General features: G+C 47.7%; 1 protein-coding gene across 8 annotated transcripts in view; it reads right to left on the reverse strand.

Moving 5' to 3' along the window:
- ADCK1 (aarF domain containing kinase 1) overlaps nucleotides 1-9,779 on the reverse strand; it is a 125,109-nt gene that overhangs the window by 5,792 nt on the left and 109,538 nt on the right. The gene's annotated exons all lie outside the window — the stretch shown is intronic.

Here is a 9,779-nt window from a genome sequence, read left to right on the forward strand (position 1 = left end):
GGGGTGTCCATCCCCCAGTTCATCAGAGAGATGACTGTTAGGGATTCCTGTTCTGGAGGGAATTGGAGGCACACATGAGGAGCATTCCCCTAGGTAGAAATAGGGATGTTAAGTAAGGACACATGGGAGAGATCTCGTGGAGCAGGCATGGAGAGCAGGGACTTGGGGCATCTCTTGGGGCAAAGTTATGCATCCAGGGGTGGACACAAAGCACCCATCCAAGGAGCAGTGATGGAGGCACCTGTTTGGGGAAGAATGAGGGTGCCCACCTGAGGCAGTTATGGGGCCTTGTATCTGTGCTGAAGGGGGAGGCCGTCCATCTGCTTTCTACCACGGGATTGTCTATCTCCCTTCCTCCCTCACACTGCCCCTTCTCCCCCTTGCCTTGGTTCAATTCAATCCTAATCTGATTTATGATGTCTGCAAAGATGAAGCAACACCAAGAGCCCATTTAAATCATCCTGTCACTGCCATGTCCCCTCATGCTGCTGCCTCCTTATTGCTGTGCAATGTTATTAAAGTTAAAAGCTTCCTTAGAGTAAGTAAACAGCCTCAAGCCCAGCATGGCACTGTGGCAGGGGGACCAGGCATCCCCAGTGTATTGATTCTGCTACTCAACAGTATGCATGCATGCGTGCGCGCACACACCCCTCCCTCATCCCCTCCCTCCACCAGAAAGTTACAGGGCCCCTGCAGCAGGATGCCAAAGAGGCATCTGTGAGCCAATCATTATAAATAATCCTACCACTCTCTCACCACAAGCACAGAATAACCATCAAACCAGAAGTCCTCACTGCAGGCAGCCCTCCTGGAGGGTGGAGGGGCATCTGCATAAGGACAACAGAAATAACAGTGCCAACCAGAAAGAGAAGCACTCTGCAGGGATCAGTGCCAACCACTGTTATGCCATCCTCTGGCATGGGAGGTGGCAGTGGTCTGGAAGCTGCATGGCATTACTCCACTGAGTCAGGAACTGAAAGACTCCCATATTACAGGAAGGATCTGCCAGGAAGGATCTGCAAGAGGAGCAGACTGCTCCCCAGGCTGAGATTTGCATAGCTGGGATTGGAAGCAACTCCTTCCCTAACTCTTCAGAGAACTGTGGGAATGGCTACAAGGAATCAGGAATAAAGAGCTCCTCTAACAGTACTGGGGCCAGTAGAGTCAGAAGGATATTGCCCTTGCTGAGCCACTCAGACCATATTCTGTAGCACAACACCCCTACCTACCACCACTCCAGAGCGCTACTACCAGCACTGACTATACCCTACTCAACAACCAACACAGCTCACTGGAGCAAACAGGTGATCCTTAGTGGTCTCTGTCACAACCCAGTGATTTTGGTGCCTCGGCACTATGGAATTTCCTGGCCACATGAGAGCTCCTATGCACGGCAGAGCTGCAATTGAGAACCCGCGTGTAGGAGAGAGTTCCCGCCAATTTGCAGTTTCCTTTGCAAGATGCATTTCTTCTTTGCAGCACAGAACACACGGTGCAAAGAGTTCCCGCTATTCAAATGTAAATTTGTGCCCCGCTATTGGCCAGTGCTAAATTATTCACACGTGGCGGCTAGTAATTGGCTCGCTGGCCGTTTAAAATTCCGCGCGACTTCCGCCCAAGTCGAAGAGCTTTGAGCACGCTGCAGAGTGCCTCTGAAGTTACCTGACTTGCGGCTGCCGATCGATAGACTGATCACCTATCGATCTTTCTTCCCGTCGCCAAGCGCAACCCCAGACGTACCCCTTTCCCCGCCGGCTTCGAATTGCAGACAGATTAACTGGCTTGGGCCCTGCCAGCTGGAACAAGTCGCATGGTTGTTCAGACGACCGGACCACCTGTGTCGTGATTGCAAGCGGCGCGAGTAAAGTTTTTTGCAACCAATAAGTTGTGTCTGCTTCTCCATTCACCAGCCCGCCCTAACGTACGACCAATTTCTAACGCAACTCGAGTCGGCTCTGGCCGTCCGAGACAGTCTCCCATCCAAGTACAGACCCAGACCCTCTGCTAGGTTAATAGGCCAGCTGGATTGGACACTGATTCCACCTTGGATCACAGCATCAGCCTTTCAATCAAAGGCACTGAGCTGCATATTGTGGCTTTGGTCCAAAGTGAGTGGAATCCCAATGCAGAAGATCTGGAGGTTCTGGAGGCCTGGAATAGTGACGGACTGCTTGCCAGTCAGGATTGAGGCACACCAGCAGAGCAGGGAGAGGGGACAGGGCTGGTATAGCCATGGGTGTTAGGCATCAGGATTAGGGTGCATCAGCATAGCAGGGTGTTAGGATCCAGGCCTGCTATGGCATGGTGCAATAGGTCAGGACTGAAGTGCTGCAATAAGCCCAAGCTCCACAGTTCAGAGTTTAGGTGCACTGGCAGAGCTGCAACAGTCCAAGAGTGGTTTAACAGGGTGGTGGAGCATGGGTCAGGACTAAAGTTACTGGTAGAGCTGCATAAAGTCCAAGGTTAGTATTCCAATCCAGGAGCACTGGTAGTACCATGAGGTCCAAGACTGGCTGATCAGGGGTACTATGGGTCAGAGCTGGAGTATACCAGCACGGTTAACTATGGTCCAGGAACAGAATCCACACTCAGGAACTCTTACAAGCCGGGAAGGACAGAAGGCAGCTTTAAATGAAGAGGGCAGGAGCTGCGGCCTAGCAGAGGCTGCCCTCATGTAAACTTCCCTCCCAAACACAGAAGGCTTGTTCCCCCTCTTTCTCTGTGAATGCTAGGAGGACCTAGAACATGATAGGAGGTACTGAGCTAGCAGCCTCCACTTGTGAGCTGGCTCAAAAACTGGGAGGTGCATCCTCTTCCTTTCAGCACAGTATCCCTGGAATCAGCTGGGATTTTGAACACAGCAGGCTGATGGGGAGCACTGGCAGAGACTGAAACACATTCATCAAGGTTAATCACAAGGCAAGGAGAATAAAAGAGGCACTATCTGTGCTCCGTGTGCAGAAAGGCAGCATGTCTGCCACCCAGGCCACAGATGGCACACTATACAGTCCTCTCAGTCCATTCTCATGCTGAAAACCAACAGCTCTCTCTGCTGGGAGCATGAGTGTACAAGTCCCCAACTGTGTGTGTGTGTGTGTGTGTGTGTGTGTGTGTGTGTGTGTGTGTGTCTGTTCATATTTGAACTAAAAAAATCTGGCTGTTTCCTAAGGATGTTAGTGAGGATGCATGCACATGTTCATTCCTGGACTAAAAAGTTTGGCTGTTTTCTAAAGATGTTAGTTACATGTTACATGCTAGTGAAGACAGAGGTTAACAGCTTTGCAAACATGCCAGCTACTAGTGATCAAGCCTAGAGATATGGAAGTCATTATTTCAGGGACAGTGAGGTATATATTAACCTAATATAGCACCCTATTTTGAGTCACCCAAAGTACTGTCTATAGTGCAGCACCAACCTGGGGCACTGGGGTTAATCTGTTAGTCATCTTCATGCTGTGAGTGCATCTGCTCAGTCCCTCAAATCATTCTCCAAAGGAGAGTGCCCCAACACCAGGCACAGATACCCACTTTCAAAAGTGCGGCTTCTAAGCACTTAATGGGAGGTTAACAGTTGCCTGCTCTAGAAACAGTTAAGTCTTAGCATGCCATAGTGGCCAGCTGGAATCTAAGCTCTGATGATTTGACAGCTGGGCTACACATCGCTTCACTCTCTTCCCGCTTTGCACTCGCAAGTTGCACCTAGAGCTCAGAGCGCACAGCCACACGTTTGGAGGCATTGCTGCAAGTAGGCAATAGGGTGCACCTCTCCACAGCTTTGCAACAAGCAGCAGGAGGGGGAATACATGGTGTGTTTGAGTATAACTCCATCATATAGCATGTGATTTACTCGATCCATTGTACAAGATTTCCTGACCAATCACCAGGAAGCAACAAAGATTGAATTTTGAATAGTCATGGTCAATTCATAGAACAGAATTCTGAAAAAACCCTGCAGAAAAATCAATGGGAGGAAGCAGTGATCTCCCTGTAGATAACCCAATGCTGCTGACCCCTTCATAGAGAGCTCTGGTATCCCATCACTGCCAATCTCTGTCTCTACCATATTTACACAGCAAATACCCAGGAATAAACAGGGAATAAACCCTGTGAAGAAATGCAAGCAGCAGACCTTGTAGAAATAACCCATGAAAACCAGCTGCTCACAGAGAGCACTCTCACTACACTTGAAGTATTCTGGCAAACGGTGAGCCTATAAAACACCTGTCATGGGCAATGGTGGACAGCAACACTGACAGGACTGAAATGATTTATGGAGGCAAAGTCCACTGTAAGCAGAGGCATTTTCATCATGACAGAAAGAGGTCAATGACCTTTTGCCTGGACAGCATTCAAAATCAGGAAAATCAGGGTCTCCAAGCAATGCTGTGACACAAATCATAAGGCAATGGCTGGCTACCCTTGGAATCCTGAATTCATTGCAGGGCACCTCATTAACAAAGATCCAGACAAAGTGGAGGGAGTTCAGAGAACACCAACAAAAAAAAGATTAGGGGGCAGGAAGGATTTTGTTAGGAGAAAAGGTTACAAGAACTAAAGAGTCTAGCTTGGCTAAGGGATAGCTGAGGGGGTCTTGATAACAGCCTACAAATATCAATATAAGAGGAAATTCATACACTAGTCACCAAGAGAGCTGGGTCACAGAAACTGACATGGAGCTGGACTAACCTATATCCTAAATTACATCGTTTTGCCCTGTATCTTCCAAGAGGAATTTACAGGGTGTGTTACTGAATAAAATTAATTCAGCTCATGAATTCACGCTGCACTGGAACCTGATGGCAATAGCCATCAAGCAGTATTGTATCATCACCAACCAATGGTAATGACACTTTGCTATCTCTACTGGAAATACGTCACCTGGTGCAACCTAGGATCCCACCCTGTGGCCATATCATATTGGCAGCTCATACTTATCGTGTAATCAACTAATAGGTCAAGGAAATTGTAGGCAATTTTCAACTGATGAGCTCCCAGCCTATAGCTGAAATTCTTGTTGTTACTCCCCATGTGCTGCATATTACTATATTCCATCCCATTTCTATTAATCTAATACTCTAGGTCATCCAGTTTATTCTATATGATGTTCTGTTTCTTTTCTACGTTGACAGTACTTCCCAACTTTGTCTCACCAACAAATTTCATTTGCACACTCCCACCTCTTGTGCCAGGGTCCTTAATGAATTCTACTAACAACTTCCATCCATCCTGACAGTTTGCATTTCAGTACAACCCATCGTCATCTCAGCTTTAGCCAGTTCCTTACTCACCTCGCAATTATTCTACCAATCACTAGCTTTTCCAGCTGAACAAACAAGTGCCTGTGTGTCATTATATCAAATGCTTTACTGAAGCCTAGAGAGATGGGACCTATTGCATTGCCTTTGGGTAGAAAATCAGTTATCAAAGAAACATATCAGGTTCTCTCTTTGGTCAACTCATGTTGCATATGCAGCACCTTCATATGCAACTCTATAACAACAAACTTCTGGCAGCTGCCCAGAAGCCACATGCAACTCAACAACAAACCAGCACATCCAGGAGAACCATCAGGAGAACGCAACCCTATAACAATACATACAGCCCATCTGGAAAGAGTAACCCTGAAATGGCCTGCCATTATGCACCACCTGACTTTCATAAGAACCGTGTCGATAACAAGCAGCGTATGCAAACCAGAGTTTAGGCACAATCCAAAATAACACGCCCGTCTGCATAGCTGTGCTGTCTCTATATACCTATACAGTAACACAGTGGCAAATGACATACAAGAAGTATCACTGAGATTTAAAATCTGCATTGCTGATCCACCCCCAATCTTCAGAAACAACTGAAGGTTGAAGTGAGTGATGCTTCTGGCTGCATCCCTCCACCCTCACACGATTAAGTCTGGTCTTGGTATGAACCATGTGACGTGTCCGTTGGTGAGCCGAACTCACTGGAGACTCCCAGATGAGGCTGCCTGATATGGCAGTATTCATTGCTGTCTCTCCTCCATTTGTTCTTGTCTCTTTAGATCAGGAGCAGATACTAGCTGCTGGCCTTAATTTGGCTGTAATATTTGCCAATTATTTTAAGAGACGGCGACACTAACTTCTATTGATCTCATTAAAAGTAAAGGTCGTTGTGCAGCTCATTTCTCGGGGCTCGATATTACCTCCTTGGGCCAAAAGAATGGCATTGATTTTGGAACCTTAATCGAAGGTTAATTGGATTTGAGAGTATGTTGTGGCTTTTGTTTCCTTTTTTGTTGTGGTTGCCATTGTTGTGGTTTTGTATTTTTAAACTGGCTTTTACAGAGACCCAGTTACACTGACATAAAACTAGCAAAGGGGGCTGGAGACTGAAGGCCCTGATCTGAAGCCAGTACAGTATTTCTGCTCTGTAAAGGTGTCTCTCAGCCATGATTTGGGACCCTCATAGGCAAAGAGCTGCAGGTCTGAAACTTTGTCCTTCAACAGTGAGTGATCAGAATCAAGCCACACAAATCTGTAGTGCATAATTGCCATTACAGTGTCATAGTGGGATGAGGTTTGGGTAACAATACACTTAAGAATGGTACTCAGGACTCCTGGGCTTTATTCCCAGCTTTGCTCCTTACTCAGTGTGAGGCCTTGGCAAACTATTTTCTTGATCTGTGCCTCAGTTTCCCCACCAGTAAAATAGAGAGAATGATGCTGGCTGATCTCCCCAGAGAACTGTGAGACCACACTCTTGAGTGTTTGAAATGTGCTTTGAGATCCTCAGATGAAGGGAGCCAGAGAAGAACAAAGAGATGCTATTTATTTATTTCATTCCATTTTTGTTGCAATTTGACACCTAAAATAAAACTGGGCCTCGTTTTCCCCTGGCTTTGTATGCAATCACATTCTCTTGGATTTAAGGTGAAGCAGCACTCTGAAAATCTTTAGCAACTAATTGATGCTGATGCCTGAGACTGACTTAGTCTGAATAGACCTCAGCTCTGTTTTAACCCTTTGCTGAGTCACTTGTCCAAAGCCAGTACTGCCACTAGCACCTGTGCTTACTAGTTCCTTGCTAATTTTCACTACATTTTACACGGGAGAAAGTTAAGGGGAAACTCCAAAGAAATGGCTTGCCAAGCTAACTGGTGAGGTGTAAGGAGCCAAAGCAGCTGATCTCAGGAACACTGATCTTCCCCATGCTCAATTTCTGTAAACACTTGGTTGCAGAAAGGCCAAGAGACATCAGCCTGACAGAAACATGTCCTCACTAAGGCGTTAGGCAGTCAGCAGCAGTTCTTCTCTATTGCTCTCTGGTAGAAGCTACAACCATTGAGGCGCTGAATGCCTAGACTCGGTCTGGCCTTTGGATTTTATCTTAATGGTCTCAAAGGAGGATGATAGGTCTTGGGCATCCTCCACTCCTCCTACTTTTGCCTAGGCATACATGTTGAAGGTCTTGGTGACTACACCTCTTATGCATACACCATGAACCAGAGGATCAATAGTTGCCTACTACAAGCTCTTTAAACACAAATACTTAGAAATACAGGTTTTAGCTCCATTCTCCAAACAGTAAAAAAAACAGCTCAAACCCCATGCTCCCTGGAAGCCCACTTGAGCTTAAATGAGGCACAACCCTTGGCTGGCTCTCTACAGAGGGGTAAATCCCAGCCCGAAAGCATAATTCAGATCATGAGTCTTTCAGCAGTCAGAAGAGTGCTAAGCCCTAGACAGAACAAAGAGAAAGCACAGTCCCTGCTCCAAAGAGCTTACCAGTGTATTACAGATATGATTTGATAAGTAAAAGTAGCAAACTTCAGGGAAAAGATTAGAATGGAGAAGTTCAAGGGTTATAGTGTTAGTCATGTAGAGGGCACAGAGATGAACCCCATAACCCAGTGGGCGTGTCTACACATGCCAATTTAAGGCACATTAGCCATTTTTAAGGTGCATTAAGGGCGCGGGTCTACACATACACACCCTTAATACACCTTAAAAATGTCAATTTTAGGCTAACTGCACCTAAATTTGATACCTGCATAAAGTAGGTATCAAATTTATCTGCATACAGCAGGTATCAAATTTAGGTGCGATTAGTTAAGGCGACTTAATCCATATGTAGATGTCTTAAGGCACCTTAACACTGTCTATGTCGACTGAGCAGGCTGGAGCCTGTGGGGTCCTGCACCGCCACCAGGCACTGCCAAGACAAAGAAGTGGCAGGTGCTGTCCTCCAAGGTACAGATGCTGGAGCGGCGGTTCTGGCAGCAGCAGTACCTGTCAATGCGCCGACCAACTTGGGACTAAATTGGCAGAGGGAGCAGGAGGCATGAGGGCTCCTGGCATAGCACAAGCAAAAGGCAAAGGCAGTGTGAGCTCCTGGGGACTCTGTGCAGCTCAGCCTGGGCAGGATGGATACAGTGCAGGAGGGGATCGGGGTGGATCAGGCAGACCAAGGAGAGAGCCTAGCCCCCACCCACATTACGCCCAGCCTACCTGGGCTGAGCCACTCAGAGCCCCCTACCACTTCTTCATCTTGGCGACTCCCAGTGGCAGTGTGAGGCCCCACAGGCTTGGCTCCAGCCCGCTCAGTTGACACAGACAGCATTAAGGTGCCTTAAGACATCTACACGTGGGTTAAGGTGCTAATCGTGCCTAAATCTGATTAGCTTAAAATGGAGGGGGGGGGGAGGGTATCCTAAAATAGAGAGGGTGGTTAGAGCTATGGCCGGGACCAGTTTGATCACTTCTGGGGAGGGACTAGAGGCTCCCGCCCCCTTGGCTAGCATTAGGCTACACCGTCCTACTACACTGCAGCAGGCAGTGGGGAGCTGTCCAGGAGGCTGACCAGGGCAGGCTGCAAAGGAGTTCGCTCAGTGAGCCACATTAAGGCACCTTAAGGCAAGCACATGTAGACACATGCCTAAATTGCCTTAATATGCCTTAGGCTGACGCATTAAATTCAGGTGCGTGTGAATTCACGTGTAGACATGCCCAGTGTAATTTTCATGCAATTGGTACATCCATGTAAATTAAACCTGGGCACCAGGAATGGATAAATATGCAGCCATCCTTGAGCAGCTTCATGCACTAGGCTGCTCTTGTGGTGCCTTATCACTAGGCTGCTTTCAGTAAAAGTTTACCCTGGGATGGAAGTGGACAGATACCCCCTATACCAGTTCAATTTACCAGTGGGGTTTTACCCCTGATTCTTTTAAGGGAAATTCTACAACAGATTAGGAAAAGTTACCTCAGTGTAGAGGCAGGCATCCTCTGTCCAACTCTTTTTTTTAATCACTGTCATGCCAATTACACTGGTCTAAATTTGCCATACGTCTAGAAACACAAGCACTCATCTTAGGCTGTGTGGCCGAGCACAGGGTGTCTCTGCCACTTTAAGGGCCTGGAGCTGGCAGCCTCCAGGTGCCTGACGAGGGCAGCCATTTTGAGACATGGGCTGCCTATATAAACAGGGCAGTTTGGCTGCAGGAGGCAGTGTATGGCTACGAAGAGCTCGGCCCCGAGTAGGCCTCCTGTCCCGCTTATCTTGCTCGCCACGCCTTTGATGATAATTGATTCGTATATCGATGTCAATTAAGCGGGAGGCTGCCCATTGTAGTGCCCCGATGCCAGGGGGCGCTCTGCGGCTCCGACCTCCCCTAATACCGCAGCCCAAGCCTCGCAGATGGCATCTCGGTGTTAACACTATCACCGGCCCCACGCTGGGCCCCAGAATCATCCTATACGACCCCACTATGATCTCTCCTGATCAGGCGGCCTCTCCGCCTTCATCTG

This window comes from Alligator sinensis, unplaced genomic scaffold, assembly GCF_000455745.1.
Source record: "Alligator sinensis unplaced genomic scaffold, ASM45574v1 scaffold1195_1, whole genome shotgun sequence".
Classification (NCBI taxonomy): domain Eukaryota; kingdom Metazoa; phylum Chordata; order Crocodylia; family Alligatoridae; genus Alligator; species Alligator sinensis.